We start from the raw sequence: 15354 nt of genomic DNA on the forward strand, positions 1-15354 counted from the left end.
ACCAGTAAGAGTAAGAATATACATCTGAGAAGGAATAATGGTTAAACAAGAATACCCTGGAACCTCTGAGTGCCCAAAACTGAGACTTAAAATAATTTTCTTACAGAAAAGTCTGTGTAAGGGGGCATACTTTTGGCCTTGCAGCACTGTATTGTGCTTATGGATAGGTGGCCACAGCTCAATGTGTGATCACTAGTATTAATTCCTCTCATTTTCTTGACTGCACAGATATATATGATGGATATTACTATATATACAGCATCAAAATACTATGTCTGAGGTCAGAAAGTCAAAGAAAAGGAACAAAATGAACTGTGCCATTCTGTACGGCCTCTTTCATAGTTCACTGCTCCTTGTGCCACTGTAGGTAAGGTTCAACTTTGAGGGCCAAAAAGATGGTGATCAGGACATGAAAAGGTTAGGTTTAAAGACATTTTTATACTCATCTTCAGCAGCTTCTTTGACAGCAGGGTTATTATTCATATGAACACCACCCACCATCAGGTGGTGCTTATCTGACAGTTTCTCCAGGCCATTGTCTTCAGGAACTGATACCATTTGGTTTGGACCATCCCACTTTCATCTAAGTTATGAACAGAATAGCTGTAAAGAGAGAGGAGGCATTTATGTTCTTCAGTTCTTTTCTGTTGTAAAATAATTTTTGTTCTTTAATATTTTTTATAGAATTCATCAAAGAAAAAAATAAACAAAGAAAACACTCAAACCTGAACAGGAAGTATCTTGTACAATGATTCAAAAACTGAGGAGCGTACTCTAATACAATAGTCACCATGCATAAACACTGAAACATATAGGTCCTCACATACGATAACAAAGACGTAGATGCCTGATATAATTTAATGTAAAGGAAAGGTCAGAAATAAAGACAAATGAACAAAAACTATAATCTCACTTTACTGCAAGATATCAAAAAAAGAAGTTATGTACTCAACATAACGTTCCATGTTTGTAGTCCATCTCACCCTTCATTCTTACATATGGTTCGGAGACAATCTTCGTCTCCGACTCGGCCTATTACAAGCTCAAAGTCTTCTAGTTGGCTCGTGGCTAGATAGGTATCCCATGGTGCACCAGTACAATCCCCAGATCTTGTTTGCTGCTAACTAAGAGAAATAATAACAAACCATACAGAAAGAACCCAATAATAAAAGGCCTCCAGTGAATAATAATAACAATATTTTTCTGTCTCCAGATCCTTCCAGGAAGGGGGTAGGAGGGTGGGTTCGTAATACTGTAGGGCAAGATGGACTACAAACATGGAACGTTATGGTGAGTACATAACTTCTTTATGTTCTGTAGTCCTATCTCGCCTTCATTCTTGCACATGGGACAGCGTCCCTAGCACCATATTCTTGGGTGGCTCAAGGAAAAATACTCCTGAGTACCGTGGAACCAAATGATGCTCTACCCCTGGAGGTCAAATCCAATTTGTAATGAGTAATAAATGTGTGAGGGGTAGCCCAAGTTGCTGCTACACAGATATTGTCAAGTGGGACCCTGGCTTGAAAGGCTGCAGAGGTAGACTGAGATCTCGTAGAATGAGCCTTAATTTTGAAAGCTGAAGTCCTCCCCTCAGAGGTGTAAATGTAAGCTATACAGCTAGAGATCCAATTTGAGAGGGTCACTTTGGAAACTGGTAGACCTAATCTGGAGTCGGAGGAAGAAATAAGTAATTGGTCTGACTTCCTGAATTCCTTAGTCCGGTGCAAATAAAAACATAATTGTCTATGAACATCCAACTGATGAAACCTGTATTCTGCTGTGCTGGAATGATTAGGGAAGAACACCGGAAGTTCTATGGATTGGTTCAAAGTGTTACGGGAACAGACCTTGGGGATAAAGGATGGATTAGTATCAAAAGAGACTCTGTCTTTGTGAAATATCAGATAAGGGGGTTTGACAGACAGTGCTTGCAACTCTGCAACTCGTCTAGCAGATGTGATTGCCACCAGAAACAGTGTTTTCCAAGACAGAAATTTCAAAAACGACAAATGAGAAGGCTCAAAGGGTGGAGACGTTAATTTGGATAGCACAAAATTCAAGTCCCATGAGGCAAACGGATCCTAAAAGGGGGGTTTCAACAAAGTGGCACATTTAAGGAAAGTCTTTCACAACCTATGTGACATCAGATTAGAATCTTGTAGACCTAGATGAAAATTAGAGATCGCTGCCAATTGAACCCTGATTGTGGCAGCCGCAGATCCCTGGTGGAAAAGTTCAGTCAAAAATTCCAAAATCACCAGAATATAAGGGTCAACATTCTTTTCCTCAGCCCAGATAGAGAACCTTCGCCATTTACTGGAATATAATTTCCTGGTGGAGGGTTTATGAGAAGACGTAAGGATATGAGTGATGGAGGGTGAGAAGTCGTGAAGCCTGACTAGGGGTGGAACTGGAGCAGCCAAGCTGTCAAATTGAGGGTGTGTAGGGTGGGGTGAAGTGAGCCTGACATGTGCATCAAGAGATCTGGCACTGGGTCCAGAATCCATGGATCGTCTAGAAGGTGAGGCCTGAGAAAGGGGAACCAAACCTGTCGAGGCCAGTAAGGTGTAATGAGGATCAGTTGGCTTCCCAGCTGTTTCGTTTTCTGAATCACTGTGGATATGAGAGTAAAGGGAGGGAAAGCATAAAGGAGACCCAGAGACCAATTGTGAACATGTGCTTCTCTTGGTGACTCCCCCAGAGGGGGGATGAGGGAGAAATAGCTGCTGCATTTGGCATTGATTGAGCTGGCAAAGAGATTGCAGCAAGGCTGTCTCCATCTGCAGAAAATTTGCTCAGCTATTTCCTGCTTCAGAGACCAGTCATGAGGTATCAAAATTGCCCGGCTGAGTTTGTCGGCTATCATATTGGTTGAACCGGGATATGCGTTGCCACCAGGTAGCACTGGGAAGATATCCTCCCATTTCCAAACTCGAATGGCCTCCCGACAGAGTGGATATGATCTGGTTCCACTTTGTTTGTTGATATACCATACTACCGACATGTTGTCTGATTGTATTGCAATCATCCCAAGAGGAAGAAGGTCGTGAAGTGCTTGCAATACCAGGAGCACCGTCCTCATCTCTAGAACATTGATATGCAGGTGAACATCATGATCTTGCCATGTGCCTTGGACAGTCCTGCCTAGATAATGCCCCCCCCACCCTATCTGCGAGGCATCAGTGGTCACAGTGGCAACGGGTTGGCGAGGGACAAATGGAGTGCCCGTGGTTAATTGATTAGGTTGAATCCACCAAATGAGGTCCTTCTTGCAAGAATCTGTTAACAGAATGTGATGAGTTAAGGGCAGTTGTTGGAAGGACCACTATGATGACAGAAGCCACTGAAGAATCCACATGTGTAGTCTGGCTAGCGGCACTAGTAGTATGATAGAAGCCATGGTCCCAAGAAGCTTCAGAACAGTCTTGGCCTTGACTTTTCGAAGGGGGAGAAGACGGTGAATTTGAAGAACCAGATTCTGTGCTCTTTCTGCTGGAAGACGAGCCTGCATGGCTACTGCATCTATTTCTGCACCTAACAAAATCACAAACTGAGAGGGCAATATGGAAGATATTTCCCAATTGATAGCAATCCAAAACTGGGAAAAAAGTTGAATAGTAGCATCCCTGGACTGAAGAAGTAGATGCCTGGTGGGGGTGGTCAGGAGCCAGTCATCCAGATACGGAAACACCTGGAATCCTTGACATCTCAGGTGAGCTGTCACTACTTCCATACACTTGGTGAACACCCTAGGGGCTGTGGTGAGACCAAAGGGAAGAGCACGAAACTGGTAGTGACTGGCTCCCAGCCCATGTGGTAGTAAGCATCTTGGAGGTCTATTGAGCACATCCAAGTGTCTTTCCCTAGTGACAGGAGAATAGACTGCAGTGTCACCATCTGGAACTTGTCCTTCTTTACGGATTTGTTTAATTTGCTGAGGTCCAAGATGGGCCTCCAGTCCCCTGTATGTTTTGGCACTAAAAAGAATCTGAAGTAAGTTCTGAATCCTATTTGGTCTGCGGGGACAGTTTGGATGACTCTTTTTGCCAGCAATTTGTTGATCTCCACAGTTGCTTGATCCCTGTGATTGGGTGGCACATCCGGGATCCTCTTGGGAACATGAGGTGGCAGAGAAAAGGGTATGGAATAACCTCTGGTAATAATTCTTTGTACCCATCTGTCTTGAGTGATACTTTGTTAGGCTTCCAGATACAAAAAAATGCGACCCCTGACCTGCTCCAGAGAAGCACAGTCGGGCTCCACATCAGCAGCGCTGGTAGGACCGGCCCTGAAATGAATCATGGCCTCCCTGGTTTTGCAGTCCACCCCTGCCTCTAGGGTGACGTCTAACATTTCCTCCTCCTCCTCTGCCTCTGAAGGAGGAGTCACCCTGTGGCTCCTGGAAAAACCTCTGGAACTTCTTGAACCAAATTTTACCACCTCTCTGACCCTTAGGGTATGGTCTAGAGGGGACAGTAAAATGTACTCCCACAGCAGAGTGTGTTTTCCCATCTTGCTCGCACCGGGTGAGTGTGTCCTTTACCTTGGGTCCAAACAATGAAGAACCATCGAAGAGGGCTTTGGTAAATGTAGACTTGAATGGTTCCACAAAATTATGCAAGCGCATCCAGGAATGATGCCTTAGGGAAATTCCTGAACCCGCTGCTCTGCTCACTCCATTGGCTGCATACGAGATGAGCCTCATGGAAGAGTTGACAACAGAGTTCAAGGTGGACAACTGGGCAGACACCTTCTCAGGGACTGCCTCAGTGGATGTACCTTGTGGAGTCTCTCCTAACTCCTTAAGGAGATCTCTCTGAAGCCTCGTGAAGTGTTTAAGGTAGTTCAGCGATCTAAGAGTAAATGCCACTGATGAAAAGATATGCTTCCCGTATCTGTCCATCATTCGAGATTCTTTATTCGGCAGATGGACAGAAGAAGAAGTCTCCACTAGCTTCTTCTTAGTGGCCGCTGCCACCACAATGGCATCTACGGGAACACCCTCTGACAAAAATTCCTTCTCCTTGGGAGCTGATAGAAATTTATTTGGTCTCCTGGGGACTGGCTCCACGGCATCAGGAGTATCACACACCTTCCAACTAACAAGCTCTAACAGTTCGTTGAAAGATGGAGACACCCAAGAGGCTGAAAGCTGAGACCCGAAAGCCTTCAGGTACACCAACTACTCATCAGAAGGGGTGACAGTGGGTCGGCTGCACCTCTGCTTAAGGATCTCCTGGATGTCTACAAAGGAGACATCATCAGAGGATGACTTGTGGGACCCTTCTGACTCCAAGAGGTTGGTGTCCGACATAAGAGACTAGTCCTGGGAGTCTACATGCTTCCTCTTGCATGTACTCTTCCATGGGGGCTCCTCGGAAGGATATTCTGGGGAGGCCTCGGAAGAATGGGAGCCACCAGCCGATGGCTCCTGAGGCTGTGGGTCTCTGCTGTCCAGAGAGGGAGTAGGTGCTGAGACAGAAGTAGGTACCCTAGGGTTAAGAGTATGGGTACCCATGGTAGGAGCTGATGATTGGGACAGCACACTCCTCATTATCTCGAATGCTGACCTCCCTGGCTCTGAAGACCTCCCCGGCTCTGAGGAGACCGAGGATGCCATCGGTTCCAGAGCAATTGGCTCCGAGATAGATGTAGGGTCCAAGCTCACCCTAGCTGACATGCCGAGAGGCAGGCTCGGAACTGAAGAGGTTTGGTTCCAAGTGTCCCTGTCGGGGCCGACCGAGGAGCTTCAGCTCCTAGACACCATGGCCTGCACACCACGGATGGCATCAAGTGTGTCAGACTGGAGCTCGGCTCCGAAACAACCTCAGGGGGAGCTGGAACGTAGGGTTCCACCAGAGGTACCAAACACTCTGGCTCCGAAAGACCAGCATGGCTCGGAGGAGGAATCACAGAAGGGGTAATTGACTCAAGTGTCCCCGGAACTGACTGGGTTGGAGCCAACAACATTTTGGGTAAGGCAGATGACTTCAGGAGTCTCAGCACTACTCTCTCCACATCTTCTTCTGATAAACTCCTGGAAGATCTGGAGGACAGTGTGGGAGAACAAGATCTCTGTAATATGGGTGACCTAAGTGTAGGGGAGACCGGTAAAAAATTGGTAGACCAGCTCCAATGTCTACTATCAGTGGTCGGCTCTGAACTGCCTGGTGCCGACACTGTAGCAACAGTAGTAATACTAGAACCCTCGATCGGCTCCGAACTCAGTGGAGCCGATGAGGCAGCAGGTTTGTCAGATTTGGAATGTTTGGGAGGGGCTCCAATGCATCAGCCGGCACCAGGGAGGGCCTCTTAGAAGATTTAGATTTTTTCTTTTTAGATCCATGAGACTTAGCAGATGAGGAAGAGCTAGCCAGATCTTCCTCAAATGGGGGCTTAAGGAGACCTTTTAGTATAAGTTTATTTTTCCTTTCCTGCAATACCCTGGCACTAAATGAGTGACAAAATAGGCATGTTTCCTCTAAGTGGATGGCTCCAAGACAGTACACGCAGTTACTGTGGCCATCCGTTATGGACATCTTCTGTGAGCATTTGACACACTTTTTAAAGCCAGATGGCTTATGATCTTTAACCTCCTTAGAAATCTCACAGAAGATTGTCATCAGACAGACGACACACAAAGAAGAAAGGGAAAGTGGGAGGACTAGGTCCTCTAACTTAAACGGGCCTAGTCCTTAAAGTAACAACAAGACACAACCACGAGGACTAGGTCCTCTAACTTAAATGGGCCTAGCCCTGGTAGAGAAAGATAGAGAAAATCAAGGTCCTCTAACTAAAACGGACCTAGAAAGGAAAGAATCACACGCACACCAGAGAAAAAATACAATCTCTAGCAATGCAAAACAAGAGAACAAAAGTGAAAAGAAAACCCCATTCTAACTGCAAAACCAATAAGCGGAGCCCCGCAAGCAAGGTATTTATTTTAATCTATTTATTTTTAATCTAAATATACAGAGAACCTTATCTAATATGCACACACAGTCTAAACTACGCACTAAAGGTGCCTATAAACAGTAATATCAACAATATGAAACTCGGGGTATAAAAAAATATATATACACAATCCCAGTGAAGAAATGAATTGGCACACAGGATACCAAAGAGAACGATAAGGCCAACAGCCAACTGTTCTCAGAAATACTAAACACGAAAGAACTATTGTAACTTGAAAACTATGAAACTACCAAAGAACTCTAACAACAGTTATCAGAAGCTATCTAAATATGAAAAACAGCAATTTTTAGTCAAAAAATTAGCAAAATGTGTTAGACTTAGCCACGGCCAAGAAGAAGCACATCCAAACTCGTTGACGTGGCAAACGAGATCTGGGGATTGTACTGGTGCACCATGGGATACCAACCTAGCCACGAGCCAACAAGAAGACTTTGAGCTTGTAAAAAGGCTGAGTCGGAGCAGAGGATCGGCTCCAAACTCGTGTGTAAGAATGAAGGTGAGATAGGACTACAGAACATTACATATTATTCTACACATTTAAATACACATATGCATAACAAATGAATCTCTTAAAATAGCAACCCGCAGAGACCACCAAGTCATTAAACAAACTTTTACATTTAAAAATTAATGTACTTACAAACCATAAGATTTTACCATCATGGCTTGAAGACTAATCAGCTAATAGTTACATACTATCTAAAAGGACCAGAAAACAATGTTTTAATCCACAGCAACTATTAATTTGTGCAGGGGAGAAAGTATAAAAGCTACAAAAACTACAAATGTATCATACCATTGTAATGTAGTCATAATCTACCTATAATTTACAACTTCACGCTGAGGAAATCCCATAAAGAAACTATACATGTATATGTTTTACACTTGTCGCCTAAGCCCAACAACCAGCGCATCTCTCAGATGAAGAAATATGAAAGGAGACTACTTAAAAGGAATAATATGTGAGCTTTGGACATCATAAATTGGGAACACAACAATCTGGAGAAAATGACATCATTATGATAAATTCTTACAAAGTGATCCAATCTGGTCAGCATCTCTCCCACAGAATAAGTGTCCCATAGACAGACTGAAAGAAGGCTGTACTAAGAAAGAGCCAAGATAGGTTCATAGGTTCATACTAGGCTATCTGCCCTAGGGCATTTATAAGCCTAGCCAGAGTGTGTTTGGCTTTCGCCACCCATTTTAAATTAATTTTGCTATGCCCTTTTTCGAGGTTAGTATACTGTGCCTCTGTCTAACAGTGACACAGAAGTGATACCCGGGGTAAACCTACGATCTCCCATCCACTCATCAAGATTCCTCTTGAAGAGAGTCAATGAGGGACTCTGCCTAACCTGGACTGGGATTTTATTCCAGAGTGAAGGGAGTCTCTGGGTTATGAATCTGTCCCTCCAGCATGTCCTATTTATTTCAGTGCTGAGGTTCAAGTCTCTTGAGCGTAGCTCGATGGGATTTGGATTTTCTGAGGTGCAGCATGTCCATTAATTCCGGGTTGGACATGGCTTTATACGTCAGGCACAGATCGCCTCTGAGCAGGCGGTATGCCACTGAGTAGAGCTGGAGTTTCTTTAACCGGGCAGCATATGGCATCTGTTTGAGCCCTTTGATACTCTTGGTGAGGTACTTTTGGGGTCTTTCCAGTTGCTGCAGGTGTCTGGTAAGGTACATCCCAAAAAGGGCATTGTACTCAATTATGGGCCTGATGAGGGATGAGTAAAGAGGCATGATGACCTCCCCTGATCTAGATGTGAATCCCTTCATGATTAGGTGGGCTATATAAAATGTTTTTCTAACCACTTTGGCCATGTGGTTGTCAAATGAGAGATTGCTATCAACATGGGTCCCCAGGTCCCTAATTACTTCTTCTGTACTTAATGGATTACCACCTATGTGGTAATTTGTGGGCACTTTGTTTTTGCCAAAGGGGATGATTATACACTTTTTGGCGTTTAGCTTGAGGCCATGGCTCTGGCACCAGTTGTCTGTTTCTATGAGGCCCTTTTGGAGGATGCTTGTGTCAGCTGGAGAGTTGATTATGGCGCCCACTTTGCAGTCATCTGCGAACTTGGTCAGCCACAGTCCTTCCGTGTTGGCCTGTACCTCCGAGAAATATATACCAAACAAAAGAGGTCCCAGGACTGAGCCTTGTGGGACGCCACTTGTAACTGGTTTGGAGTCTGACATGGCTCCAGCAATTCTAGCCATGTGGGTTCTGTCCTTGAGCCAGTTTGCAACCCATCTAGTGACATAGGAGTTTATATTTAAGCTGGTGAGCTTATCTATAATGCCCGAGTGGGGTATTGTATAGAAGGCTTTTGCGAGGTCCAGGTAGGCTGTGTGGACCACCTTCCCCTCGTCAATGGCCTTGGTGACTGTTTCAAAGAAATCGACCAGGTTTAAGAGGCAGGATCTGCCCTTAACAAAGCCGAACTGGGTAGGATCCAGTGTCTGTAGGTCCCCAATATCTTTATTTATGAGGACCATGATGATCCTTTCCATAGCTTTGCAGACCAAGCTAGTCAGGCTTATGGGGCAATAGTTTCCAGGATCCGTTGAGGCACCACCTTTGTAGAGAGGGACGACTGTTGCTGTACGCCACTCTTTGGGTACATATCCTGTAGTAAGGCTGAGATTGAACAGTAGTTTTATGTTTGGATTTAGCTCTTCCTGGAGTTCATGTAGGACGCAGCCCGGGACACCGTCTGGTCCCATTGATGCTGTGTTTTTTGCTTTGGAGAGGGCGGCTCTTACCTGAGCATCTGAGATGTCAGGGGGGCAGCACTCTGCTGGGATAGATATTTGCCCTTTTGGTGGGGAGGAGGGGGAGAAGTTTGCGCTGAACCTGTCAGCTAGGATGTTGGCAATGTCTGTGGGGTCGGTGTATTTTTTGTCATTTTGGACTAATTCTGAGCATATCTGGGAATTCCCACCCAGGTTCCTAACATAACTAAAGAAAGCCTTGTGATTATCCTTAGTGTCCTGTGCAATTTTTCTCTCGAAGCTGGCCTTAGACGATTTTATGAGTGCCCGTAGTTTTTGCTGATACTGATCAGAGATGCCTTCCCTTTTTGGGATTTTGCTCTATCATGTAGTAGCTTCCTCCTTTTATTGTATAGTTTGTTTATGGCTGGGGTCCACCAGACAGGACGCCTGCCTTTGGAGGATTGGTTCTTGGTTTTATTTGGGATTGCATGATCCATGCATTAATGAAGGTGTTCATAGAATGCGTTTATAAAGGATTCTGCGGTCTGGGCCATATTTTCCACAGGCCCGGGGGCTTTGAAGGATCCACCTCAGTTTTGAGGAGTGTGAAATTTGCTTTAGAGAAGTTTTTCACTGTGGTTTTCTGGGCAGGGGCTGGGGTCAGGATGTGAATATCCAGTGAGATTAGTTTATGGTCTGATCTTACCAGTGAGGGATACACTTCTGGTCTGGAGCATAGAGCCCGCATGTTGGTGATGATCAGGTCCAGTATGTTTTCCCCTCTTGTGGGAGTGGTAACAAGTTGTTCCATAGCATTTGAGTTTATAAATTCTAGGAACCTTTAGGCTAGGGTGTTGGAGCTAGAGTAATGCTCCCAGTCTATGTTTGGGTAGTTGAAGTCGCCCAATATAATGGTGTTTGGAGAGACCTTCATATTTTCCAGTGTTCTCAGGAAGGCCAAGTGGGGTTCCTGGGTTTGGGAGGGTGGTCTGTAGCAGGCTATAAACTGGAAGGCAGTTTTACCCTCTGTTAGTTGCACATGGATAGTCTCTGATGCTTCGTGCTGTGCCACCAACCTGGAGGTGTGGGTATCTTTGACGAATATTGATACTCCCCCTCCTTTTATGGTTCGGTCCAAGTTTTGGGGCCGAAAAGCATGGTATGAGGTATAACCTGGTAGTGCTGGGCTACTCTCGGGAGCCTTGAACCAGGTTTCTGTTACTGCACAGATATCGATGTTCTCCATGCTAAGGAGAGTTTTGAGTGCGTGCATCTTGAGGTTTAGACTTCTGGCATTGAGTAGCATTACTCTTAGTTTCTTATCCCTTGTGATACCTGTGTAGGTGGGTTTGTCTTTTGAGCCTTGCCTAAAAAAGGCACAATGGGGGTGGCAAGAGCCTTTGCCAATATCTGAAAGCCCAGGGGTGACAGGTGCAAGCAGTCCCTAGAGAAGCATCATGGCTTGTCGAGCATGTCATCCCAGGCTGACAGGCATTGGATCCCCTTTGAATGACACCAATACTTAAGCCAATTGTTGAAATTGATCATGTTGTCTTCATATTGTGGCATCATTCTTGGTGAGGGTAAGATGCTACTCAAGGTCAGGGTCATACCGGCCTGGGTACATGCTCAGAGAGCTCCTCTATGTCTCTTTTCATGTAGTCCAGGGAGGTACGTCTCAGGCCATTCACACCAGCATGGACAATGACTGAGTCATATTTGTACTTGCCTTGGAGTGACCTGAGTGCTTGTGTTATGTGGCGGATCCTAGTGCCTGACAGGCAGCTCACCGTGACCTTCTCCTTGTTCAGTCTGGTGAGCGGGACGTCAGTGTGCCTGATGATAGAGTCACCTATTACAAGTGTATCAGGTGTGTTGTTTAGCCTTAAGGGGTGTGACTGTTCGGCACACTGGCTTTGTGAGCTATGTGCTGCACGTGTTTTGTTTTGGGGTAGCCGTTGCTTGGGTGTCTGCTTTGGAGGTCTCTGCTGCTTAGGCAGATTTTTATTTAGAGCCTCCAAGTATGTTTTTGTGTGCTTATGTGTTTGGTTTGCTGTCGTGGTAGGTCTATGTGAGACTGGAATTGTAGTGAGTGTGGTTTCCTTCTCCTCCTGACTGGTTACACCAGTACTGAGTTGACAGAGCTTAGCCTCCAGTTTGGCTATATGGTTGCATCTCTCACATGTGTTGGAATTTGTTGGGAGGAGGAGAGGGTTGTCTGTGTACATGAGGCAGTTGTAACATTGCCTCAAGATTCCCAGATTCACCAGCTGGACCGGAGAGGAAATTGACAACTGACCTTTGGACATGCTAGAATAGTATTGGGAATTCCTTTATAATTGAAAAAAAGGGCCAGTGGGGAACAAGGTACTCAAGGGGAGTTTGTGAGGGTGTAGTGCTTTTAATTTTTTAGTGCTGACTTATATAATTGCTTTAGTGAGCAAGTGCCAGGCTTTAGAGTAGGAATAGGGTGTTTATTATGAGAACTAGATCAGTTCTAAGGGAAAAAGTGAACAGCACACTTTATGGAGCCAAGAATGGTTTAAACCCAATTAAGCAGAGCTGCCCGATGCTGCGCTATGCGCAAAACCGCACAAAGCCGCGCCAAAGCGGGTTTTATACAGGGGGACTTGAAAGAGCTAGAAATTGGCCCAAAATGGCCAATAGACTACCAGATTCTTGTGCTGGAAACACTCCTCCAGGGATAGATAGGCTGCTCTAAGCTCCCCACTGCCACTGGTGAACAAAGAAGCCTCCCTTTATCCAAGAAAGGAAATGGGCAACACAGGAACTTTCCAAAAGTCCAGAATACAGCAAAGCCTGTATTTGGACTACTCTAGTTCAGAAAAGATGGGAAACAAGGATAATTTTTTTGTTTTTTTTCTTTTTTGCAACAAACAGCAGGAAAATGCAATAAATATGTAACACAGGCTAGCGCACTTGAGTGTGTAGCCTCACCAGGTAAATGCAACAAACAGGACAAACTTTAAAAGTGCAGGTGCAAAAACAACTTTAAACAGTTTAAAACAGTTCAAGAAGCAGAAATACTTGCAGTTTAGCTAGATCGGACAGTCACCCAGGTAGTAGCAGGAAACAAACACTTTTATCAGGTTAGCAGTCACTCTTTTAGCCTCTCTGCTGCTAGTACCACTCTGCAGGACCACGAGGAGCTTGGCTGATTAGTAACAAGCGCAAAAAACGTGCCAAAGTGGGTTTTATACAGGGGGACTTGAAAGAGCTAGAAATTGGCCCAAAACAGCCAATAGACTATCAGATTCTTGTGCTGAGAACACTTCTCCAGGGATAGATGGGCTGCTCTAAGCTCCCCACTGCCACTGGTGAACAAAGAAGCCTCCCTTTATCCAAGAAAGGAAATGGGCAACACAGGAACTTTCCAAAAGTCCAGAATACAGCAAAGCATGTATTTGGACTATTCTAGGTCAGGAAAGACGGGAAACAATGATATTTTTTTTGTTTTTTTTTCTTTTTTGCAACAAACAGCAGGAAAATGCAATAAATATGTAACACAGGCTAGCGCACTTGAGTGTGTAGCCTCAACAGGTAAATGCAACAAACAGGACAAACTTTAAAATTGCAGGTGCAAAAACAACTTTAAACAGTTTAAAACAGTTCAAGAAGCAGAAATACTTGCAGTTTAGCTAGATCGGACAGTCGCCCAGGTAGTAGCAGGAAAAAAAACACTTTTACCAGGTTAGCAGTTGCTATTTTAGCCTCTCTGCTGCTAGCACCACTCTGCAGGACCATGAGGAGCTTGGCTGAGTAGTAACAAGCGCAAAAAACGCGCCAAAGTGGGTTTTATACAGAGGGACTTGAAAGAGCTAGAAATTGGCCCAAAACGGCCAATAGACTACCAGATTCTTGTGCTGGGAACACTCCTCCAGGGATAGATAAATGTCAAAATATTTAAAAGTAGGACATTTTGAATAAAAACCTTTAAAATATTATTGCATACTGATAATTTATAGTATACGAAGGCTGAGAGAGATAGATAATGCTGTCTCAATCAAATTTTACTGTGGTATGTAACCAGTGCTAAATATATTTCTCAACTGCATCTCCTCTGGAGGGTCTATATTAAGTCAGTGAATGCTTAAAAAAGTGAACGTTGATTGATCGACCCTAGTTCACCGAATGCTGAAAATCCTGAATGCTCAGAACAGAGATTTTTTTCGCAGGGAAAAAAATCGCTGTTCCACAAAAAAAAAAAAAAAAAAAAAAAACTTAAAACAGTATTTTTGTGGGGGGCTGTGCCTCCCACACCTCCCTACTTAAATAGACCAACTCTGAGATCGCACCACAGTGGAGGAAATGGCAAACTCCTGAAACTGGCCCAGCGATTTTTTTCCCTGAGAAAAAAATCTCTGTTCCGGGTGTTCGGGATTTTTAGCATTTGCTCAAATAGGGTCGATGAATCAGCATTCACTTTTTTAAGCATTTGCTGATTCAATATAGACTCCATCTGGAGAATGACTAGTGTTAGAAATTGTGAAAGACTTCATTAAGAAATCTGTAAGTAAAGAAAACTGCAAAGTCAAAATAATTTTCAACATTCAATACACATTAAAGTTGTGGGAAACAGGCTGCAACACTAAATTCTTTAATGCACACATTATATACAAATCTAAGAAGGGATAATACCAAAGACAAAGTATTTATGCTAAGAAAATTTCAGACTATTAGAATCAAGGAGAATCACTACAAGGTTCATTTTCTTTAGGCATAAGTGATTTCAGCGTAATTTCACCCAAAGTGGACCCACTCTGTACTGTTAGGGTGAGGGCTACCAATCCAAAATAGTTCATATGATTGTAAAATGAAATTATAAACATGAAAACCTGAAATTCAAAGGGCTCCATACTTCTTAGGAACAGTTAGTTATCTTAAAGCTATTCTTAGAAAAAAATACAGTATCTACTATAGCACCAGGACCAGGTCCACCTCAAGGCCTCCAGGACAAAAAAGGTTTTAGCAGGCCACATAAGTGTTGTGACATACTTTTCTCTGGGACAGTAATCAAGGAGCCTGAATCCTCACCACTGACACCAGTGAGGGATGTTCACTTTTAACAAAAATAGATACATGCAGTACTTCCAGATGCAGCTCTCTGAATCAAGCACAATTTCCCTTAAGAGCACACAGGGAACACACTCAGTCTGCTGGCTGGGTTCCCCTCTCCCTCTATGCCCCAAGTAAGACTCCCCACTGGCACAGCTGTAGAGTTGAGTCCTCAGCCGCACGTCCAAGCCAAGTCCTCCACCACTCTCTCTGTGAAACCAGTGCTCTGTGTCCTCAAAGCAGCTGACACACTCCTTGAGATTTGATTTACACACACACACACACACACACACACACACACACACACACACACACACACACACACAGCTGGGAAAGGCTGGCACAGATTTATTTACTCTGCTACCCTTTGTCCAGACTATAAGTTAGTTACTGCCACCAGACACTCCAAGGATCTTACATCAGTACCCAATTATATTGAGTGAAATTAATACTAATACAAATGGTAGTTTGGGCAATGCAGTAAAGCTTGTAGGAGTGGCCGCAATGTCACTAAATAAATATAAGTACTCTCAAAGATTAAAATATTCTGTAAAGGACCAGCCACTATGGAAA

General features: G+C 44.2%; 1 protein-coding gene across 2 annotated transcripts in view; it reads left to right on the plus strand.

Annotated features, from left to right (window-relative positions):
• IP6K3 (inositol hexakisphosphate kinase 3) overlaps window positions 1-15354 on the plus strand; it is a 200874-nt gene that overhangs the window by 157751 nt on the left and 27769 nt on the right. The gene's annotated exons all lie outside the window — the stretch shown is intronic.

This window comes from Protopterus annectens, chromosome 7.part0 (assembly GCF_019279795.1).
Source record: "Protopterus annectens isolate FY-2018-M chromosome 7.part0, PAN1.0, whole genome shotgun sequence".
In the NCBI taxonomy this organism is placed as follows: Eukaryota; Metazoa; Chordata; order Ceratodontiformes; family Protopteridae; genus Protopterus; species Protopterus annectens.